Genomic DNA, 25,508 nt, shown 5'->3' on the forward strand with positions numbered 1-25,508 from the left:
TTTATTAATTTATTTTATTGCGGACTATTATCCTCATCTTTTCTTAGTTGTTTCACGACGTTTCAGCCAACTATTCATCTGGCCTTCATCAGATGGTAACCGCGACGAGATAGGAACCCCGAATCTCCTAACTGCATCCTCAGTAATTACTGCCTTCCATACTTGTTGTCATCTCACCAAGTTTTGGCCAAGCAAGCCTCTAGCCGGCTTTGGGTAGAATTGAAACCGCTATCTTCAGACAATGCTCACTTGGAACCTCCGGAGTCAGTCGCAGTGGATAGAGACGTTGAATTTCAAATTCAAGTGTAATAAAGGTTAAGAATTGTTGGCAGTTGAAATCAAAGTTAAAATATTTAACAGTAGATTGCAGTACTTATTTGCTTTAAAACCCCTTTCAAGAATTTTAGCTGGGCTTCATGCTAAATTCATCCCAATATTTAAAACTAGCGGGGGTACCCGGCGTTGCTCGAGTGTTTGTTTCCGGGAGGGGGGGAGTTTTAAAAAATGTTATGGTAGGTAAGTAGGAAGGATCAAACCCGGAGTCATGAGTAAAAGTAGGAAAATAAAGTGAAAAAAACAAAACAAAAACAAAAAAACAAAAAAACATCTGCAACGTTAACAGTTCGGCCACCAAGAAAAGTCCATTCCAGTTGTTTAGGAAAAAAAAAAAAACAAAACAAAAAAAAAACGACTACGGTAGGTCGGCGCGAACGTGAAAATATAATGTGAATTGTCCAGCACGCTAACCACTACGCCACAGAGCACTGCAGCTTAGTTTAGTGATTTTAAATAACTTCACATGAAAGAACTACGAAGCCAAACCGGTGTTCTCTTCTCAACTGTTCCTTGTGAACGATCCCCAAACGGTGTTAAGTGGTGGCAGGGGGAGGAGGAATTTATGAGAGAGAAAATATTTTACCACTTCCATTGATCTTAACCGATTTTGGTCGTGACTTCTCAGCAGAAAAAGTATAGAAATCTAAGATTATCGAGGAATTTGAGAAATAATAAGCCTATAACACACCTCAGATATTGTTCTGCCGTTTGTGCATATTATATTTGCAGGAAATATCTTGATTGTTAATCCTATTAAGGTCAAAATCAGACGGGAACAATGAGTTCATTTTATTTATATAGAGAAGAAGAGAAGAGAAGAGAAGAGATGATTCATTGTCGTACTAAAATTTGTTTCTTATTTTTCAGATAATATTTGATTACTGCCAGTGCTATAATAGTCTATTTAATTGAAAATGCGTTTAAAGAAGCAGCTTTCAGAGATTAAAAGTGCACAAACCGTTGCTTTATCTGGTGAAGGATATTCTCAGGTAGACATTGCCAGGAAAGATAAAATGTTCAAGGAAGAGAGTTCTAACAACGATTAAAAGATAAAGGAAACAAGGTATTTCAAAAACAGAAAATGGCTGTAAAATGTCTACAACTACCAAGGAAGACAAATCTTTGAAAAGACCATCCCTTGCTTGCTGCTGAACTTAGGGAGGATGCAAAAAAAACATATCAGCTCGAACAGTGAGGAGAAGGTTATTAGACGCGGGATTTAAATGATGCCAAGAAGGAAGTTGCCATATTTCTCTTAGGCCAACAATAGAAAACGACTGGAATTTGCAAAAGAACATGAAAATTGGACATCTGATGATTGAGCCAAAATTGTTTGGTCTGACAAAAGTAACTTTGAGGTAAGATAACAGCTTCTATTTCCTAAACTTTGAAAGGAACAATTGACATTTTTATGTGAATACACATCCATAACATCTATTCAAAAATTGTAGCAAATTCTCATTTTTTCAGATTTTGGCATCCCTGGAGCGGATTATGTTCATCGTGGGAAAGAAGATGTATTTCATTTTCATTGTGTGGCTAAAACTGTCAAATTTGGAGGAGGAAGCATAATGGTTTGAGGCTGCATGGCTTCTCCAGGCACTAAACTCTTGTGCACATGTGAGGGCAGAATGAACTCCAAAATTTATACTAACATGGTAGACCAAAATATTTAACAACATGGTAGACCAAAATATTTAACAACATGGTAGACCAAAATATTTAACAACATGGTAGACGAAAATATTTAACAACATGGTAGACGAAAATATTTAACAATATGGTAGACGAAAATATTTAACAACATGGTAGACGAAAATATTTAACAACATGGTAGACGAAAATATTTAACAACATGGTAGACGAAAATATTTAACAACATGGAAGACCAAAATATTTAACAACATGGTAGACGAAAATATTTAACAATATGGTAGACCAAAATATTTAACAACATGGTAGACGAAAATATTTAACAACATGGTAGACGAAAATATTTAACAACATGGTAGACGAAAATATTTAACAACATGGTAGACCAAAATATTTAACAACATGGTAGACGAAAATATTTAACAACATGGTAGACGAAAATATTTAACAACATGGTAGACGAAAATATTTAACAACATGGTAGACGAAAATATTTAACAATATGGTAGACGAAAATATTTAACAACATGGTAGACGAAAATATTTAACAACATGGTAGACGAAAATATTTAACAACATGGTAGACGAAAATATTTAACAACATGGTAGACCAAAATATTTAACAACATGGTAGACGAAAATATTTAACAACATGGTAGACGAAAATATTTAACAACATGGTAGACCAAAATATTTAACAACATGGTAGACGAAAATATTTAACAATATGGTAGACGAAAATATTTAACAACATGGTAGACGAAAATATTTAACAACATGGTAGACGAAAATATTTAACAACATGGTAGACCAAAATATTTAACAACATGGTAGACCAAAATATTTAACAACATGGTAGACGAAAATATTTAACAATATGGTAGACCAAAATATTTAACAACATGGTAGACGAAAATATTTAACAACATGGTAGACGAAAATATTTAACAACATGGTAGACCAAAATATTTAACAACATGGTAGACGAAAATATTTAACAACATGGTAGACCAAAATATTTAACAACATGGTAGACGAAAATATTTAACAACATGGTAGACCAAAATATTTAACAACATGGTAGACGAAAATATTTAACAACATGGTAGACGAAAATATTTAACAACATGGTAGACCAAAATATTTAACAACATGGTAGACGAAAATATTTAACAACATGGTAGACGAAAATATTTAACAACATGGTAGACCAAAATATGGTAATTTCTATCGGTGCTCCATAATTTGACCATATTAGATTACCCGTGACCTGTTGGGTCAGTATGTTATATTAGCTATGGAATTCATGTATGAGCGTGACACTTGTGACGTAAAGAAAATAGTTTTTTTTTTTACATAACAGAAACATTTCTATGAAAGTATATTAAAATGAAAAAAGAATATATATACGAGGGGCGCGCAGTAAGTAATGCCCCTGACTCACTTCCCATAGCAGTAGAGCAACGAAACTTGGCACAGTTATTAGTCTTTCTCTGCATATGAACCACCCAGAGTTATGCATTTCTCCCATCGTTTGATGCAGCTCTGGGGACCGTTTTTGTAGAACACCCCAGGTTGATCCTCCAACCACGACGTGACTTCAGAAATCAAGGCTGCATTATTTGGGAGGGAAACGCTTTCCTTTCAGAAACAACTTCATGGATGGGAAATTCAGAGGATGCAAAGTCAGGAGAGTAAGGAGGATGTCGGTGGATTACATAACCACACGCCCGTGCTTCTGATCTGACGACATGCGAGTTGTGGACCGGAGCATTGTCATGCAGGATGAGGGTAACTGTGCTGATCTTGCTCAGCTTCTTAATTTTGATAGCTTCCCTTAATTTCCTCAAAAGTGAAGCATAATAGGCTCCTGTCATCACTACTCCGTCCTGGTCCCAGAAGACTGTGAGCATGACCTTGCCAATGGAGGGCTGCACCCTTACCTTCTTTGGAGGTGGTAAGTCCAAGTGCTTCTACTGCATTGACTGGGCTTTGGTTTCTGGATCATAGTGATGGACCCAGGTTTCTTTGGCTCATCTTCTTGACACATCTCCAAATTCATCATCGAGCACTCGACGCGTTCTCGCTTCTGGAATGGTGTGAGCAACCTGGGAATTCATCTGGCAGACACCTTATTCATATGCAATGGTCATGAATGATAGTTTCTACAGACCCTGTACTAATCTTGAGATCTTGGGCTATTTGGCGGATACTAATGTGCCGATCTTTCAAAATGGCAGCCTCAACTTGACGGACTGATGCCTCATCAATGGAAGAAGTGGGCGACCAGGTCTGGGAGCTGTTTCTACAGACTTCCGGCCATGTTTGAATTCACGATTCCAGCGTTTTATAAGGTCATATGATGGTGCATTATTACCATAAGTTTCTTTCATTTCATCAAAAGTCTCCTGTGGTGTGCGCGCTTTCAAATACAAAAACTGGATCACTGCTCGACATTCAACAGGCTCCATTTCACACCTGACTCAGTTCAAACACCTGTAAAACATAAACCACATTTAGTTCAGAACTGTAATTTGCCACATAAACCGTAGATATATAAATCATTGCACATGCAAAATTTCAGCTAGATCAGACAACTGGAAGTGGGTCAGGGGCATTACTTATTGCACGCCCCTCGTAGATTTCTATGAGTCGTACTGTTTATTATAATTGATTATTTTTGAAAATTTTTTTACAGTTACTGAATTATAAGTGGTTGGCCATACTTATAAGTAAATGTGCACTGAACAGATACCATAATACTTATTATAGTTAAATTCAAATTTTGATATATTTGCTATTTTTTTACATCGTTTTTTTTCTGTATTACGTTTAAGTTAATATTTCAGCGTCCCAATTGTCCTTTCTTTTTCGCGTTTAAATTATCCAAATAAACAATTGTTAATACGCAACTGGATGTCGTAAAGCGGAAAGTAGGTTACATCCATCGTTACAAGGTCATTATAGTTATATATACATATGTGTGTGTGTGTGTGTATGTGTGTGTGTGTGTATGTGTGTGTGTGTATTTCCGTGTTCTAGAAGTTTTCGTCGTTAGATTTTACGCATAGAATTCAATATAATAGTCAATTGAAACCGAAAATCTATTCAGAAATCATAAAAAATGAATAAGTAATTAAATAACACTCGTTTTTCAAAGAAATATGCAAATTATTTAACGTTCATGTCTGTTCTCGGCGTTCATTGATTAATGCTTCATTTTTTATGGTTTCATATGGTTGCTTTAATTTAACTGTTACGCTTAACTTTTCATGCATAGTTTCTACATTGTGCATAATTACGTAGGAGTAAGGATGAAAACAATGTAGCACATAAACATGTTTATATATAAAACTGACCTCTTTGCGTGAGTCTCTAACACACTCCTCTCTTTATATTTGGTCTATAAACTTGAAACTTAATGTATAATATATTTGGACCAGTGGAACACATTCGTTTTGATTTTTAACTGGTAAGGGGTCAAAATTGAAACAACAACGACAACAACAACAACAACAACAACAACAACAAAAGGTAACCTTGGCAGTAGTAAATCGACTATCTCCTGGGCATGCGTACATATACATTTTTAGCATAAAGTCGCTTAATTTTTAGCATTTTTATCTATTTAACAATAACTTAGACGGCAACAACAAAGGTTGAAGCGCTAAATAACGACTATATCTGGAGTGCAGAATGTTTGGGGTTCGATTCAAGCTAATGGCACCGAAGTCATCTTTCTAACTTTTGAAATCATGCTTATATATATTGGGTACAATATAATAAGCAATACAAAATTTGTTCTATAATAATAAATACGAAATCTGCATGAATTATCATATTTACGTGTATTTTACGACCGGGCAACGCCGAGTGACGTGATAATATACATATTTTCGAAAAAAATCAAGATAACGAAATATAAATTAAGAAAATTATATTGCGTACTTTCTTATGTGTTACAATTGTTTCATAGCAATTGTGACAATTTTAAATATTTTAGCATTAAAAATATTCTAAAATAGCTACTCTTCAGACGGCAAAATACACTAGTTATACATATATGATCTAATACTTTATGTATTCATTGCACCATTTTAAAATCTTAGTATAAAATTTTACATTCTCTTTCCACACTTTCATTTTACCCTTAGATCATCAACTTAAAATATAGGAACTAAAATAATTAGAACCTAAATAGGAGAAATGTAATTTCAATAATCGCACTGTACCGAATTACAACAATCATCCATGGATTGATGACTGTGAACAAGTTCCTACCATTCATTCGAGATTTTAGGAGCAGTTTGAGTCTCTTCATATACACTTCTGTCGTTTTCTCTTATATTTCATTGCAGAGCAATGTTTCAAGTTCGAGCATCCCCAGGTATTTGTAGTCTTTTGCATTAGCATTTCATAATTTTTCACCACTTGGATAAATGATGCCTTTTATGCTCGCTCTCTTCTTCGTTTAAAACTTCATATTTATGTCTTCAGTCCACTGCTGTACAGTTTGAACCAAAGAGTCAAATTTCTTTTCTGTTTTGCCAAACACTTTCAAATCGTCCATAAATAACATGCGGCTGATCGTCGGTCTATTCTTCTCCAGTTGGCAACCCATGTTTGTCTCTCTTACTACATGTGTCAATGATATGAGTGTTGTTATGAATAGAAGTGGCGAAAAGAAATCTCCTTGGGAAATACCGCCTTTAATGGTAACTGTTCCTAATAGTTTCCCCATCTGAAAAAAGGTTTCCAACTGCTCATACTTTTCTCTTTGAACTCAATTATATTTTCAGTCACTCCCACCATTTTAAAAGTCGTGAGTATACACGAATGCAGCACCAAATCATAAGCTTTTTTTCATAATCTATCCAAGCTACATTAAAGTTTATTTTTATTTTTTCACAGTTACTTTAAAATACATTTATCAATCGATAGTTGGTCTTTTGTTCCTAACCGCCTTTTCCTTCCGCCTTTCTGTTCAACTGTTGTTTTTTGTTCCATTCGTAGTGGACCATTTACTTCAAGATGATCTTTTTGTACTGAATATCTCAGCCAATGCTCATCCATTCTTGCACCACTGCTAGATACATTTTTCAGGTTTTAAATTAGTCTTTCATGTCATAAAGTTTTTGAAAGTATGCGTATATTCCGTCGTTATCTGCTGCTCTCCAGTTTGCCATTTTCCGTAGATTTGTCTTGGGGGTTCCATTCTTGTGCATTCTTTTTGTTCTTCTCTTCCATCTTCTTATTACTGAGATATTTACCCAACTTTTTTAGCATATGACGAACTCTTCTAACGTGTATAAATATTACATTTTTTTTTTTTATAAAAACAGGCACCCAAAGCCTTGGATTTTTTGTGCATGTTTTTCGTATCAAGAAGTTTGAGTTGTGCATGTTTTCACAGTGGAATCAAAAACTGCACGGCTACTTCCGTAGATTTGAATGGCATCCATTAAGCCAATCATTACCCTTGTATCAAAATTAAAAACGACAAGATAAATTCTTAAAACTTCAGTTGTCTTGAACAGAAGTCATACTGGTTTTGCAGGACGGATCCCCACATAATTATGACCTTGTGCCATGCTTTCCCTTCTTACTATTTTCCGCTTACTAAATCGGTCACCATTTCTTTTACCCCCCCCCCAGGCTACCGTAGAATAGCATCGACTGTAAAATCGTTCATTGCACTGTTCGAAAGAATTGATTAAGGAACAAAAACAAAATACAATTAACCTGGCGTAGTAATACAATTCCGCACTCTTTCCATATTCGAATTCTTTTGCTTTGTTTGTGTTATTTCTCTGCGTTTGCTCTCTTTTATAGCACTATTTTTTACGATTAGATTGTATTCTTTCGTTCGCCCAGCTCATTTCGCTTCGGCCTATACAAGAAAAATTAAACGCAAACAAGCCGAAAGCGGTCAGTAAATACACACGACGGAGAACTGGCGTCGAACGTTAACAAAGCATTGTCACTTACGCTGGAAAGGCCCGTTATATAATCCTTGTACCTTTTCCCATTCGTCCATAAAGTAATCCTAACCGCTTCCCGAGAGATCAATGGCGGCCCGCAGGCTATGTTAGTGTTCTATTACGTACGAGTGTTGGCGGCACAAACGTGTCGATATAGGCCGGTCTGCTCTTCACGAAAATCATTTTCTGCCTTGTTGTTTTTGCTGTTTTGTCGCTAGACATATATTGATGTGGAAGGCGGCAAATATGAATGTGACAATAAAGAAGCTGACAGAATTGCATTACCGTTTGCTATCGTTTTGCTTTCGTTTGGAAAAACGTTTTCTGTAAGTTTTAAGCCGTCTAGTTTGGAAGAGTTCAAATAAATTTAAATTTAAATTTAAAATATATAAGTTATTCAACAAAATTAGAGAGTTAGAATGAACAGAATTATGAGAAGGGCAAAAGTTATAGCCCGTTGAATTTAAATGAGTGCTTTAAGTCAAATTGATGGATGAATATGGCTAAATTTGTGCTAATTTTTGCATTAAATACTAATCTCTGACGGATATCACAATACTTACGTCGCTGCGCATTATCATAACAAAGATACATACACAATTTCGGCCAGATCGAATCGATAGTTTTTCAGAAAAATTCAGAGTAAATGTGGTATTGTGGTGCATATTCCCTATTAATCTCTGTTAATTCCTAACTATGCATCGAACGGATACCATACTACTTTGTCCGTTACATTTTTTCATAACAGAAGTTGATACACAATATTAGCTCAGTAGTTTCCGGAAAATGTGTCGCGGACAGACAGACAAACATACAGACAGAAATATAATATAGATCATGCGTTAAAAAATCTCAAATGTAAAGTAAAAGAAGACAAAGAGGAATAAGAAGAAGAACTGTTGGTATCAATAATATATCTGAACTTTATTTATACACACACACATACACCCCCACATACATATGTATGGGGTCGTTTCCAAAGTAAAGCCTCCTATTTTTGTTTAATTCAAGATTTTGAAAAGCTACGAAGACAGGAGTGTTACTATCAAAACGAGCAACTTTTTGCATGCCAGAATTTATTATTCTATATAGTCGCCATCATTCTCAATACACGTCCCTGACAGAAGTTGCTTTCTTAGAGTCTTATACTGTTAATATCTACAACAGAGAGATGAAACTTTCAGGTCATGAATGCATTAGTTCAGTCATCATAACAATGCAATTTGTAATCCCTTCTGATCCATTCGATCGGAATAATAAAAATAGAAGGCATTATTTTTGGAACATCCTTCGTATAATATTAATAAAGATTTATATGGCCACTTGCAGGGGTACTTGCCAACGATGGAATCATTTACAATGATGTGAGTATTTTTTTTTAACATATACGGACCAAACAAACTTCAGGTTAGTCCACAGAATGCGCACATTGCCACACGTAATTTCACTTTAAAAATAATTATATGGAATCATATCAAGACAATTACCGAACTGTAAGTTGACAAACCGTATTTTAATAAACAAACAATGCGCAATTCAAACTTATCTGTACAAAATTATCCAATCGAATAATAAAAATTCACGCGTTTACTTCGTACTTTGGAAATTGGAAATCGCTCCAGACAAGTCATGAAACCAGTTGATTTAAGGAACTAAAAATTATTATACTACTTCAAGGTTAAAAACGTGCGAACGATAAGTATTAGATGAATTGGATTCTGCTCCAGAAAACAAGTTTCTATGGGCAGTGACAAAAGTATACCAGGGAGAATATCATAATTTGTTGTCTGACCCCTATTTGAATTCTTTAGAGGCATAAAACTCTGAATGAAAGCACTTAACCACTTAAATATATCGGAAGCGACATATTCATTTTCATTTCTCAAAATGGAATTCAGTGGAATTTCAAACAAAGGATCATTATAGTAAAAATTGTATGATTCTTTCCACTTCCGGTTTTTGCTCTTTATATAATCGGATAATTAGACATGATCAAGCGGACAAAAAGTGCATTTTTAACATCATTTGAAAGGAAGATAATCATCAATCAGAAAGGACCATATCTTACTTGTCACCATTGTCCCGTCTACGGAGCAAAAATCGGAAATGAAAAAGAGCAGATAATTTGGATTATAACCAAAAGGATCTATAGCCATCCCAATTAGCCGTTGCGTATCGATACACTAATCGATAGAAAGGGAAATATTTAATCTTCTTGGACTTAGATTTAGTCGCTCACTAATCAAACAAGTTGTTAAGAGAAAGTCACTGAAACTTACGAAATGTTCGCCAACATCAGGTAGGTGGGCAGGGTTTTCAACAATCTTAGTTCAAATTATGAAGGAAAAAGTCATGAGAAAGTTTTTCTCATCGGTTTTATTGAAGTAGGTTTTATTGAAGTAGCTATTCCACACCGTGAACATTAACATCAACACAGATATGAATGCTAGTTGTGACGATAACGTCATCGTTATGGGTACAATAGAACCCCCGGATACGGCATTAAAAATTATTAACAGAATACAGTACAATATATAATACACATATATATATAGAGAGAAAATAAAAAGGAACAAACCGTATTATGTGTTCATCAACGTTTCGTCTTTATTTCGAAACTTCCTCTGGATGAATGAGATTTAGAAACAAAAAATACCAGTACAAAATATTTGAAAATGTTTCACGTGCACAGTGTGACGCAGTTCTATTTCAGAGAAACGGAAAAAAAAGACGTTGGAAATTCAAAAAGGAGGGGGAGGGCTGGCGCTGTTAAAGAGAAGAAATTTTAGTGACGTCATATAGTCGTTAATGTAATTTTAAAACTATGAACGCAAGTTAATATTCTTATTGGGAAAAAGATATATCTGTTGAAATTCAAATATAAGTTTGTAACAGAAATAAATTAAGTGTTTTTTTATGTAATTTATTGATTGAGATTATGTGTTAATTATTACAGGGGGTGTTTGAATGGCGTGAGAAAGTTAACCTGTGTCTACAGTTAAATAATGTTCTTTTAATAAAAGTTTACTTATTAATGGCGCTATGTTATAGAAACCTCCACGTTGTTTAATAGTGCTTGAAATTGCGATAAGCGCAGATTCAAGAAGTCTCCGGCGCGGTTTATTTGAAATAAATTTAACTACTTTTGCTTGTTTAAAGTCAAAGGTGTGATTATGTTGCAATGAATGAGAGAATAATGCACTTAGAGAATTGCTATTTTTTATATCTCTTTTATGTTCATTGAGCCTTTTTTCCAATTTACGCTGAGTTTCACCAACGTATTTATGATGGCAATTATGGCAAGGAATAGTGTATATACCTTCATCGGAAACTGGTTTGTTATAGAGATGTTTCGTAGTTGTTAATATATATATATATATATATATATATATATATATATATATATATATATATATATATATATATATATATATATAATATTTGGGGAACTTGTTCTTTTTATGCACAAATAGAAGCATCTGATTGGTTGACAAAAAAAGGAATAGGCAGACTACACAATAGTACAGCAGTGATTTTACCGTGTCAATTTTCAATATCCAAGTTCAAGCCTCACGTAAATTTATTTTTTTTTAAAATCAATAACAAAATTATGCATTTAAAGAAATTAAAATAATGGACTAACGTAAAAAGCATTACACAAGTATTTTTTAAGTAAATGTTCTTTTTCGATAATCCGCAGAACGTAGAAATAAAGGGTAAAATTCAAAGCGAGTTATGTTTGCTTTAAAACATAATAAAACGAATGAAAACAATACGTAAATACATCCGAAAAAAGGTAAAGCTCCGAACTTGCGATAATAACCCCACCATGTAAAGGAGTTTTTTTTTTAGGGGTTACATCACTTACTCACACCAATTAAGGTGGACTCCATGGAGGTTACTTATGATCTAGGACCCTTCTTAGTGTTCATACGTTTGTATCAACAAAGGTTTCCACTACTGACCCCTCGTATTCATTTGAGGACGTTACTTTGGCTTTAATCCCCTAAGAGTTTGGAGCTATCTCTTTACATCGCCTTTTCATAACTTTTCATACTTTCATATATATATATATATATATATATATATATATATATATATATATATATATATATATATAAAGCTGAACGTCTGTGTGTGTGCGCCTGGTCACGAATAGGCTCCTATATGGTTGACTATTATAGAAAACTGATCACATATAATGATAGAAGGTGTATCAAGACACAGGAATCGGTATGTTTGATCTGGCATAATGATGATTCATTAAAATTGTGGGGTCTGCGTACGCGTCTAGTTCCACCAAGTATGGAAAAAAAAAAATTAAAAATGAAAAAAAAAAAACGTTTACAAGTGTTTTTGATATAGATGTACATAATAATACTTTGCTAAGTATGTTTAACTTAAATAGGGATGGTATAATAAAATTGTGGTGGTATGCGTTCGCGCCTGGTCTCCATAGAATGGAAATAGACACAAACTTTGATAAAGACTTTTCATATCTATCTGCGTAAGTATACTTTGATAATTATGTTTCAGTTTGAAGAAATATGGTATAATAAAATTATGGGGTGTAGAATGGAAATATGTCAAAAAGTTTAACAAGGTTTTTTAATATAGATCCACAGGATATTGTGTTTCAGTGTGAACAGGTATGGTATAATAAATTATGGGGTTTATCTATTTTATTTTTACTTTCATCATATTTTGCTTTGGTTTTGATACTCCCAAATACGAAGCTATCTCTTTACAACCCTTTCTTTTCATAACCTATCATACTTTCATAAATCAGAGTCCATTTTCTGTAGGCTGTTTTTGAACCCAGTAAACGACGGGTATTTTTGCTAGTATATATATATATATATATATATATAGTCTTAGAAGTTTTTAACACTGTTTCGGGGATATATATATATACATACCCGTATGTTGAGCAAAAAAAGAAAAAAAAAAAAGAAAAAAAAGCGGCCAGTTATTTTTTAAAAATTTGACCATTATTATGACCTCTTAACGTTTATTGTCTGGGGCTCAAATCAAGTTATTAAGTTAGATCCATGTCCAAGGAACCTATATCTAAAGTTCCAAGTGTTTAGAACAAAAATTATCGGAGGAGTTTAATAGTTCTCAAAGGTCAAATCGTTGAACTTTGACCCCTTAACAGCCTAATTTTTGGCCGAAAACGAATTAAAAAGATTTTCCCAAATCTCAGTACCCTGTATACCAAATTTCAATTGCGTTGGAAAATGTACATACACACAGACAAACGTTCACTTCTATAGATATACTAGCATTTCAGTCCGGCGTTGCCCGGGTGTTTGGAGGTGTATGTTGAGCTAAAAAAAAAAAAACAAGTGGTAGTAGGAAGGCAGGCTCGAACCCGTTCCGCGAAGTAGGAAAAGAACGGGGGAAAAAACCTGACGTATTTGCGGTTCCGACCATCGCCATACCTGGAATGACTTACGTTTACGTTAAGGCTAGACAATTATAAGTAGAGAATATCTTTAAAAAATATCGGCGAAAAAGCGCCCCCCTCCCTGTGGAAAAGTGACTAGTTGAAGGTGAAGATATTAATGTTTTTAGCCAATTTTGTCGTATGAAAGGTCGAACTTCAGAACGATACTGAAAATCCGTCGCCTCTGTCGAAAGTTTTAGGCCGACATGCAAGCATACATACATACATACATACATACATACATACATTTATATATTGATAACTAAAATTTTTCGACCCAACCCGATGAAAAAGCTTGCCCTATCTCTGAATACCTTTTATGTAAAATTTCAAATGTTTAGACCAGAAATTGTCTGAGTAATTTTTAAAAAACTTTGACCCCTATTATGACCCCTTAAAATTTATTTTTTTTGGGCTCAAATCAAGTTATTAAGTTAGATCCATGTCCAAGGAACCTATGTCTAAAATTCCAAGTGTTTAGACCCAAAATTGTGTGAGTAGTTTGATAGAGTTTTCAAAGGACAAATCGTTGAACTTTGACCCCTTAACAGCCAAAGTTCTGGCCGAAAATCAATCACATATATTTTCCCAAATCTCGGTACCATGTATATCAAATTTCCAGTCCGTAGACTTTAAATTTAGAAAGTTATTGCGTAGGGAAATGTACACAGACAGACAGACAGACAGACAGACAGACGGACAGACAGACACGCAGACATACATACACGTTCACTTTTATTGATATACTAGCATTTCGGCCCGGCGTTGCTCGGGTGTTTAGAGGTGTATGTTGAGCAAAAAAAACAAAAAACAAATAAAAACGGTCAATTTTTTAAACTTTGACCCCTATTATGACCCCTTAACATTTATTGTTTTGGGCTTAAATCAAGTTATGAAGTTAGATCCATGTCCAAGGAACCTATATCTAAAATTTCAAGTGTTACGACCACAAATTTTCGGAGGAGTTTGGTAGAGTACTCAAAGGTCAAATCGTTGAACTTTGACTCCTTAACAGCCAAATTTCTGGCCGAAACCCGATCACATCGATTTTCCCAAATTTTAGTACCCTGTATATGTGTACTGCAAAGGAGGAAAAGAACGGGGGAAAACCCCGACGTCTATGCTGTTACGACCACCGGAAGTGACGTAGGTTTAAATTAAGGCTAGACAATCTAAAGGAGAGGATGACAAAAAATATCGGCGAAAAAAGTACCTCCCCTGTAGAAAATTGCACAGTTTAATGTGAAGATATTAATGTTTTTAGCCAAGTTTTCGATATTTGTCGTCTGAAAGGTCGAAGTTCAAAACGATACTGATCTTGAGAAAATCCGTTGCCTCTGTTTAAAGTGTTGGCCAGACATACATACATACATACATACATACATACATACATTTATATATTAGTAACTACAAATTTTCGACCCAAACCAATGAAAAAGCTTGCCCTATCTCTGAATACTCTTTATGTAAAATTTCAAATGTTTAGACCAGAAATTGTCTGAGTAATTCGGTAGAGACCGCAGAGGTCATTTTTTTTAAAACTTTGACCCCTATTATGACCCCTTAACATTTATTGCTTTGGGCTCAAATCATATTATTAAGTTAGATCCATGTCCAAGGAACCTATATCTAAAATTTCAAGTGCGTAGACCCAAAATTGTCGGAGGAGTTTGGTAGAGTTCTCAAAGGTCAAATCGTTGAACTTTGACGCCTTAACAGCCAAATTTCCGGTCAAAAACCGATCACATCGATTTTCCCAAATCTCAGTACCATGTATATCAAATTTTGAGTTTGCAGGCTTAAAATTGACAAAGTTATTGCGTAGAGAAATGTATACAGACACACAGACACTTTCACTTTTATATATATACTAGCATGGGCGCCCGGCGTTGCCCGGGTGGTTGGATGTGTATGTTGAGCAAAAAAAAAAAAAAAGTAGTAGTAGGAAGGCAGGCTCAAACCCGTACCGCAAAGGAGGAAAAGAACGGGGTAAAACCTAACGTTTATGCTGTTACGACCACCGCCAAACCGGAAGCGACATTTTTAAAAATTATAGCTGGACAATGTAAAGGAGAGGATAACTTTCAAAACTATCGGCGAAAAACGTGACCCCCCCCCCTGTAGAAAAGTGCCTAGTTGAAGGGGAAGATATAAATGTTTTCACCCAATTTTTCGATATTTGTCGTATGAAAGATCGAACTTTAAAACGATACTGATGTTGGTAAAATCTGTCGCCTCTATTTAAAGTTTAAGGCAGACATGCAAACAGGCATATATACATACATTTATATATTGGTAACTAAAAATTTTCGACCCAAACTGATGCAAAAGCTTGCCCTATCTCTGAATACCCTTTATGTAAAATTTGAAATTTTTAGACCAGAAATTGTCTGAGTAATTTGGAAGAGACCGCAGGGGTCAATTTTATTTAACTTTGACCCCTATTATGACCCCTAAAAATTTATTGTTTTGGGCTCAAATCAAGTTATTAAGTTAGCTCCATGTCCAAGGAACCTATATCTAAAATTTCAAGTGCGTAGACCCAAAATTGTCGGAGGAGTTTGGTAGAGTTTTCAAAGGTCAAATCGTTGAACTTTGACCCCTTAATCGCCAAATTTCTGGCCCAAAACCGATCACATCAATTTTCCCAAATCTCAGTAACCTGCATATCAAATTTCGAGTCTGTAGACTAAAAATTGACAGAGTTATTGCGTAGGGAAATGTACACAGACACACAGACACACAGACACACAGATACACAGATACGTTCACTTTTATAGATATATAGAAGATAGATAGATAGATAGATAGATAGATTAACCTTAAACTTTCCTTCCTTCCTTATAAATAATCACAAAAAATACAGGGAAAAAGATATTAACCCCAACCTCTTCTTCCATGTAAAAATAAAAAAATAATAAAAATCTGGACATAAAAATGAAAAATAAAATGTTTGGTAGTCTTTTTTTTCGGAGGTGTTTGGGTGGGTTCATGTCGGCTGTCTTGCATTGCAAGAAACATGGCGGCCATTGGGAATGCCGAACTTGAAGCGTCATCGAGACGCCGAGAAGCTGGCCTTCCTAAGCCACTACCTTCAAGATGATCAACCGTGGCACCCCGCGATCACTGCTGCCTTTCCCGACCTCATTCTCGACCCCTCTATCGAGAGTCGTCGCAGGCCGCGGAGAGATTCAGCCTTCCTGAAAGGGTGCCGAGCTGCGCTAAAACGACTACCAGGGTCCAGCGACCTTGTGACTGCCACCCGTAGGGAACTCCACAGGGATCTAGTGAGGGGGGCCGCCGACGACTTGCTATGCGCGCGTTTGGGTTGGCAGCAGAGTGAGATCCGCTCCGCGTGGAGTTGGGCGCCAGGTTCGAGTCATCTGAACAATTCGGAGTTTTCTCTGACCTGGCGATTGGCCCTAAACGCGTTTCCCCTCGACAGTATACAATGCAGTTCTGGGTTCTTGGAGTCGCCGGCATGTTTCGATTGCTGCGAACTCCGCCAGTACTGGTCGTATGTTGGCGAGGTGACGGCTCGCATCGACCCGAGCATCATCGCCCAATTACTGTATCAAACGTAGTGGACAACGTTAGCCCGCCGTGGGACTGGGAGAGACAAATGGTCTACATCGCAATCCTGGACGTGGCGAGAATGGTGATTTGGACGTCGAGACTGCAAGATGGCCGGGGGGGGGGGTGCTGCCTTTTTCTGATCAGGATCTGATCGCTTTCTTTAAACACCAACTTCGGCGGGTAAAGATCAGATGCGACAGAAGAAGGCGTCATGGCGTGGCTTTGGTTCTGGGGTTTTCGTCGGACTCCCGCCCCTTTCCAATTTTACTCCCTTCAGCCTCTCAGCCAGCCGAATAAATCTTGTTTCCCTTATTATAAAGCCTCTAAGACCCCCAACCTCCAAAAGCAACAATTTTTTTCTTTTGCCCGCCCCCTCTCGAAATTCAACCCATCTTGGAAGAAATCAAATCAAACACTAACACCCCCCGCCCTCACCGCCCCTTTTTTCTTTTCCCCCTATTTAGGACCCCCCTACATTTAGAGGTTACCCGCTAAACCCTGATTCCTTTACAAACCAGAGTGAAACGGGTGGTCTAGCATTTCAGACAGGGTTGGGAGGGCTTTACCGTTTTTTTCCCATGTCCCTCGACACAAATGAAATTTTATGAATATTGTTATCTTTTTTGTTAATTTTTGATATAAATAAAAAATGTTTTAAAATTGGATTTAAGTAGGAACAACCCCCCTCCCACCACACACACATAAATACAAATTTAAAAGGGTAACCATGATAAAAGATGCTGGCCGAGAGAGAAATCTTTTTAAATTTCCATTTGAGACGAGATGGATCAACCAACTTCACCATCACCCCTTCTTTTTGAGTTGGCCTTATGCCTAAATTTTTTGTTCATTTTCCCAATTGTATTTTTTTCCTGTGAATAAAATAATTAATATCTTAAACTATCACTGAAAGCATCGTTTTTTTGTTAATATTATACATAATTCTTGTCAGCTACATTATTAATTTTTTTTTACGTAGCAGACCCGACTACAGCTGTAAAGAATTGAATATTAAAAAAAAAAGAGAGACTTTTTAAAGGTAAATATTCGAGTGGTCCTCCAGTGCATTTTCATCCCTTTTTCTTTCTGCTTTCCATTTCCCTCCTTTATCCTATTTCTTCCCATTATCTTTTTTTTACGTCATTATTTACTTTCATCGATGCAAGGTTAATTGCGGCTCGACCCTTTAAGTAAACACTTTGCAAACGAAGCCGAAAAGCAATTTTCACATAGAAATAAAATATATACAAAAAATCAATCCGTTTTTTGTTGTTTATTCCTTTTATTTGTTTTAGCAATTAAAAAAAAAATTATTTGTTATGATCTATTAGAATACTTAAGCAACACGCTTGAATACATTCTACATGGTTCGTAGTAGCTTTCAACTGTGGATCAAAAAAGTTTTAATGTAGGTAGTACCCTTGTTTTCAAATCTGTTATACACCTTCTAGAAATTTAATATAACTGTGATCTTTAACACGTATTTCTGTACTCATGCAGTACAACACCCAATGGATTTAACAGAGATACTTGATCGTTGATTCCGAGCTTGGCAGAAATAGACAGACGATATATTAGCTAAGATGAATATAAAACCATTAGCTAAGACGAATATAAAACAAAAACGATTGCGATGATGATGATGATGATGATGACGATGATGATGATGATATTTATAATAGCAACAACAATTTTGTTTTATCGCAACAACCGATTACCATTGATTTGCTGTTGGCAGCGACCATTTACCTTTACTGGAATTTGGATGCCAATAAGCCTCCCCAAGGTCCCAGTCCTCTCTGCACTCATCAAAAGGAGGTCTGGCTAATGCTCTCACTCTCTCCTCGGTCTTTCCATCCTCCTTACCCTCACTTATTTGGTGTGGCGCCAGGTTATGGCAACACACGAAAAAAAAAAAAAAAAACGCTGGGAGGTTAGGATTAAGTTACAATTATACAGTTTTCATGATTCTATACTATGTGTTTTACATCTGTAGTAGTTTCTATGTGTCCGGTTTGTGAGTGTAGCTCATGTGTCTCCGCATTCAAAGGGTTTTCTTAATATTTCTGCCGTTTTCATTATTGTCCACTCAGACTCCAAAGAACACCACAAGTTGTTCTCCAAGAGAAATCTTTGATGATGGCCTATGTGAATAGTACACGGCTTGTGACGTAATCATTTGGTGGAACATTGTGATGTAATCATTTGGTGGAACATTGTGATGTAATCATTTGGTGGAATATTGTCACTTTACATACGTATGTTAAAAATGAAATCTTTAATTGATAGAAAAACAAAAAGTGTTTGTTCATATTTTCAAAACAAACGTATCAGAAATTTTATTCGTTTTCAGATAATATTCTGACGAACTGTTTTCAGATAATGCTCTGACGAACTGTTTTCAGATAATGCTCTGACGAACTGCAATCACTTGTGCCCCGGTGACGTGAGCACCTTCGACAAACCCAACAGGCTGCTAAATCCCATCCCCACACAGTAGAGATCCCTAGATGTAAAAGATCTTTCTACTCCAATAGTTTCTTCCCCAGAACCGCTAGACTTTGGAATTCCATTCCAGGTCCCTGCTTCCCCAACAGTACTGACGTGCAGAAGTTCAAGTGTAACGTGAACCGACATCTTGCTGCCCAAATCCCTACATAGTACCCCAGTAGTTGTTGCCCCTGATAGTAGCCCCCTACACCAAAGTGGCAATTTGCCTTGTTTGGGGTGAAAATGTAATTAAAAAAATAAAAAAAAGATAAATTCGGTGTGACACAGGAGCCCGAAAAGAAATAAAAGGATAAAGTAAAAAAAAAAAAAGGGGGATATAAAATATAAATAAAGTCAAGAGAGGTCTTGTTTAAGATAAGTTGCGAATTACTTCCCTTTGTAGGCATAACAACAACAACAACAACAACAACAACAACAACAACAACAACCCTTCGGGACAAGATCAAAGTGCAGTATATGTTCTTCAGATGCTGCACTTCAATTTTTTGTTCTCTGTCAGTGGAGGAGAAATCCTTCACGACTGAGACAATTTTTATTTTTGTTCCTTTTCTCCACGTTAAAAAACGAACCTGGTGTCTAACTCTGTCCCGTGGGGAGGCATTTTAAATAGGAACAACAACAACAACAACAACAACAACAACAAAAAGCAAAACAAAAAACAACAAACTATAAAAAACAAAAAACAAACAAACAAAAAACAAAAACAAACAACAAAAAAACGGTCATATTGTGAACCAGACGTATCTCAGCGTTCGCTCGACTTTGGCCAGAACATGACGTCAACAGCCAGATTATGTCAAGTAACAGCTTGTCTGACGTAACACGTCGATCAGCCAATCACAACGTAAAACGCTGGATTACAACGAGGCGGCGGCGCGCGCGCCTAGCAGACAACTTTTGGATAAATATTGGAAGAGACAAAAAAAAAAAAAAAAAACACCAGTTGTTACATACAAATCATGGACAGTATCAACATAATGAATTTTTAAAATATTCTCTCTTCCAATTAAAAAAGAAACAAACAAAAAGGTAAAAATCTTTTTTACAAAAAATATTTTAAATAATACTTGAAAAAAACAAACAAAACAAAAACAAAAAACAAAACAAAACAAAAACAAGTTACTTACGCACTTATGTTACCGTGCTGAAATAATAACGTTATTATTAAGAAAGCCATTCTGAACATGACGAAGGGATAGTGTTTTTTGTATGTTCACCGAACAATTTAATAAAAAAGATATCTTAAAATTTGAATTTAACTTGAAAATACTATTAAAAGCATAACATAACATAAATGCATAATCACCAAAAACAATTTTGTTTCCAGTTTTTCTTAACAAAAAACTTTAAAACATAAAAGATAGCAAAATATATTTAAACAATAAATAAAATCTTCTTTGGACACGTTTTAAAAAAATTTCCTTAAACCTATTTGACTCCCATTCATTTTTGCTTCTAACCTTTTCTTGACAAAAAAAAAAAAAAAAAAAAAAAATGAATAATGAAACACTAAATTACAGTAGGTCATTTTTTTTTATTTTTTGGTTTTTACATATTGTTTTTTTTATTAGCGTTGTTATGATTTTATCAGCAACGCTCGTCATAATCCGAGTGTTGACGTTATGTTCCGGCCAAACCCGAGCGAACGCTAAGATACGTATGGTTCACAACATGCACCAAGTAATAAAGAAATAGCACACTCGCTGTTTTCATAAAAAAAACTGGTTCACAAACTATAAGTCGCTTCAATAAACGATTACCATTAATAATAGTTGGTTTCCTACTGACTACAATATGGTCGTCTTCAAGATTAACAAGTTCTTGATGAGCCATCCCTTTAAGTAATCCAATTCACCAAATTTCTATTATTAAGCCTTATCCTCGAGTGGCCTCCGGTCCTCGATACGTGGTGACTCCTTTGTAAAAAAAAAGAACACAACATTAAGAACGAGTGCTTCCAAAATAATACACAATAAATTCAATAAACTAAATGGAAGGTATCCACAAGTTCGAAAATAAACTGTACAGTCATTTGTCAGTTTAAAGGCTCACAAATTTTTAAATATTTCTTTCCTTCAAAAAGGCGCATACCATGCGTATATGAAATTGTAGGGAAGAGTTCGCCTCTTCGCATCCGTATTTCTCCTTACATGGTTATTCTTCCAGAAGGAAAAGCTTAGGAATCATTGCCCACAGCAGTCAATGAAGCACACATGCACTCTCCTGGTCGACTGGATTCGAAAAGGAAGATTTTCGCGCTGGATTCCATGATGTCAATTCCAAGTAGCTGGTATTGCTTTTCATTCAAAATTAATGATAGTTTCGTACAAAAATCAAAAGGTACGAAACCATGTTCAATATAATATCAAATACAGCAAATATAATAGATGAATCAGAAAAAAATACAGTATAAAAGTATACATAGGGTTACATGATTGTTAATACTAAAAATTCCAATAAAGGTGATTAATTAGCTTAAATATCAAGAAAGCTTGAGTCAATAATTTCAATGTTTGTTCATATTTTCAGAACCCTTGCAGAACAAAGGTGATTCATTAGCTCAGCTAATGAATATACAGAAAAGTTTGAGTTGATAATTTAAGGGTTGTGAATTATTCACGGATCTGAAAAAAAAAACAAAAAACAAAAAAAAACAAACGCAATCAACACTTTCTCACTCAATTACGCAAATTACATTTGATTAGAAGTTATTAAGAGTTGCTTTCGTTGTGAGAAATACGTTTATAAATCTGTTTTTGATGGCGAGAGAAACTGATGCAAAGAAAACGTTAGATTTGTTCTGGGTTTTGAATCAAATTATTTTAAAGGAAAAAATCTGGCTTTTTATGTATTTAGAGTGGATGAAAACGACAAAATAGATAAATTCAGAGAAATGCATCTGATTGGTTTAAAGTGTTTTTATTTGTTTTTATTCAGGTGGGTGTATGTGCAGAGATATATGCGCAGAAACGATTTTAAACAGTTTCCTTTTGAACATCGAAGGATAAATTTCACCACTCGTTACAGCCGTCACATAGAACCATGCATATGTGAAGTTCATGGTCTGTCTCATTTGTCTGTTACAATCTTAATAACGTTCATCTTCCGTCAAAAATAATGGAAGAAATTATGCTTCGCCAGTGTTGGTACTGATATTAATATAAAATCATAGCAGCACGCCAGTAATTTAATATTTTTATATATAAATAACTAGCAGGGAGACCCGACGTTGTCCGGGATTGAATGAGGATCAACTAATGTTGAACCCTCTCATATTTTCGTTGTTATCGAAATCGGTGAAATCGCACATTTTTAAAATCAAATCGATTGATTGCTTGCCCTAGTAAGGGAATGACCCCGCAACATACTGGGAGGAACCTTCACATGCTTCCCTGCAATGCCCTAGTCCACGATTGATTGTAGTCTCCATTGCACTGTAGAGAATCTACTTTTGATTTTATACAATTATTAAAGTTGAAAATGCAAAAGTCAAGTATCATGGTTCAATTTTGCTCTAAACAGAAACATTTATTTTGAATGCATCCCTGTCATATCAAAGAACCAACTATTGATATTACGAAATTATTTTTTACATAATCTGTTAGTCATCTCTCTGTTGTTAGCAAAGTTTTTGAGAGGTTGGTTAACAGCAGGCTTGTTCATTTTATTAAAGTCTGGACTCTTTAGTGATGTTTAATATGGCTTTCGTAGTTTTCGTTCAACAACTGATCTATTAACTGCTTTAATTGAACGGATCTGTCAGTTTATAGTCATTGCGCTTTACATTTCAAAGGCGTTCGACACAGTGTGGCATTCTGGTCTTCTACATAAACGTCAAGGTTATGATATTTGTGATGAAGTTCTTTGGCATTGTTAGACATTTTCTTTCTGATCGACGCTTATGAGTAAAGCATCTTCATTTTCTTATGCTTAGTTATGCTGGTATTTACCAGGGCTTTATTCGAGGTCTAAAATTGTTTCCTCTCTATATAAATGACCTTCCAGAGAATATTATTAAGAAAATTAACAGTTATGCTGATGACACCACCTTCTATTCTGGTATTGCTTATCGCCAATTTTCTTGGATCGGTTGAAATATGCAGTTAAACTAGAAGTTGATTCGGGTTCTATTATGGATTCGTTTAAGCAACACACACACACACACACACACACACACACACACACACACACACACACACACACACACACACACACACACACACACACACACATATATATACACTCATCCACATATAGTACTGCTCCGCTGTTTCACAGCTCATCAGTGCGGCTATACACCACAGAAACGGCACCGGGCACCGTATGTGGATGACTATATATATATATATATATATATATATATATATATATATATATATATATATATATATATATATATATATATATATTGTTAACTGCATTTCATTTCCTCTGATGATATGCGCCATTGTTGAAAATCCATGGATTAAGGAAATTAAAATAACCCCTTCTATATATTCCTTTTGTCAAGCGATAAATTCTTAAATCGAATATATGTCTCTATATGTGTTTTTTCAGAATTTAAAATTTAACCACGAAACTGGTGATAAAACTTCTCAAATGTATTTGTGATATTAGGTTATAGATAAGTGTTACTTTAGGTCAAGATCGGTGTTTCCTCTTTAATCGGAATTTTTCGATTATCATTATTTACCCCATTTGAGTTTTTCTGCTTGTACGATGATAAAACTTCTCGAATGCACTTGTGATGTTAGGTTGTATAAAAGTGTTAACTTTGGTCCAAATTGGAGTTTCTTCATGTTGTGGAGACGCCCATTTATTAGCATAGGCGGGTGATTGAGATATATAAAGGTATCAATCACCAATACCGGGAGAGTTCTGCAACGACCGCCAAATAGGTAAGACGCCTATGTTGCCTCCAGTAAGACATGCAACACGCCACCTGCGGAATATCTCCAACTGAAGTATATCTGAAGACATGTAAATATGTATATAACTTCTCTTCCTAATATATTATTGTTATACCTTTACTTTCCGTGTTCTTGTTAATTATTTGTGCAGACACAACACTTCTGTAATCGGATTTTTTTCGATTATTAATTTTTCGATACTTATCGGACGTATTCCGATACAAAACCTACGTAAGAACACTTCCAAACACATCAAGTACCTTCATCTGAAGTTGCCAAAATAAATCGGTACATTTCCTCAACCACTAGGAACTAAAAAAAATCACGTTTTTGCTCGCTAATGCTTTAAGATTCGTGGTGTTATATAGTAGGAGGTGTTAGGATCAATATAACAAACTATCTTACCATTGATCTCGCAAGAAGTTGCGAGAATTTAAAGTGTAGGATTTAGACAAGGGGAGGCAACTTTACCAAAGAAGTAAAGAATTACCCCCCTTGCATTGTACTTTTGTATCGTCCTTACACGTGGATGCTACCAGGCTAGACTTTCCCAAGGCAAGCTGCATGAAATAATGTAGCTCCTCACGACCTTGGTGAGTTAAGTAATTTTCAGATCTTATGCAATAAATGTCAGCTTTTTATCTAATTTATTACTTATTAAAATGTTATTCTTTGGTGTCGCTTGTTATTTCATGGTGGTTAGTTTACGTAATGTGTACTACGAAATGTGTACTACGAATATAGTCAATCGGCCATCGGTCCAATAGCACATTATAATGAAAAAAAAAGAAGAAAAAACCAACGGACTAAAGTTAGGTTTTATTAAAATATGCTTTTATACTTATACAAACTTAAAATAAAAATATATATAAAATATGACTTTTGTAAATTTATGCTTTTGAATTCGTTATTTTCCCTGGGTTTACCATTTAATATTTCTATCGCTTTTTCATATTTAAGTATAAACCTAAATTCGCACTAAAATGTCTCCCTAAAATCGTCCCCTCTCAATATACTCCTTCCAAATTTGAACCTCTAAAAATTGACCTATAAAAGTAGAAAATGAGGAAGTTTTGTCACTTAATGGTTTGA

At 35.2% G+C, this 25,508-nt stretch overlaps 1 protein-coding gene across 3 annotated transcripts in view; it reads left to right on the plus strand.

Annotated features, from left to right (window-relative positions):
* The window catches only part of LOC145285800 (uncharacterized), a 271,389-nt gene that overhangs the window by 224,397 nt on the left and 21,484 nt on the right, over positions 1–25,508 (plus strand). Inside the window, exon 1 of one of the 3 annotated variants that reach the window (XM_080134176.1) lies at positions 19,276–20,535. The exons of 1 other annotated variant lie outside the window; for it this stretch is intronic. The gene's annotated coding sequence lies outside the window, so the exon portion shown is untranslated. Of the gene's footprint in view, positions 1–19,275; positions 20,536–25,508 lie in introns of those variants that run through there. One more of the 3 variants, XM_080134178.1, reaches the window with a different exon arrangement.

This window comes from Euprymna scolopes, chromosome 10, assembly GCF_053919585.1.
Source record: "Euprymna scolopes isolate OS-2025 chromosome 10, ASM5391958v1, whole genome shotgun sequence".
NCBI lineage: Eukaryota > Metazoa > Mollusca > Cephalopoda > Sepiida > Sepiolidae > Euprymna > Euprymna scolopes.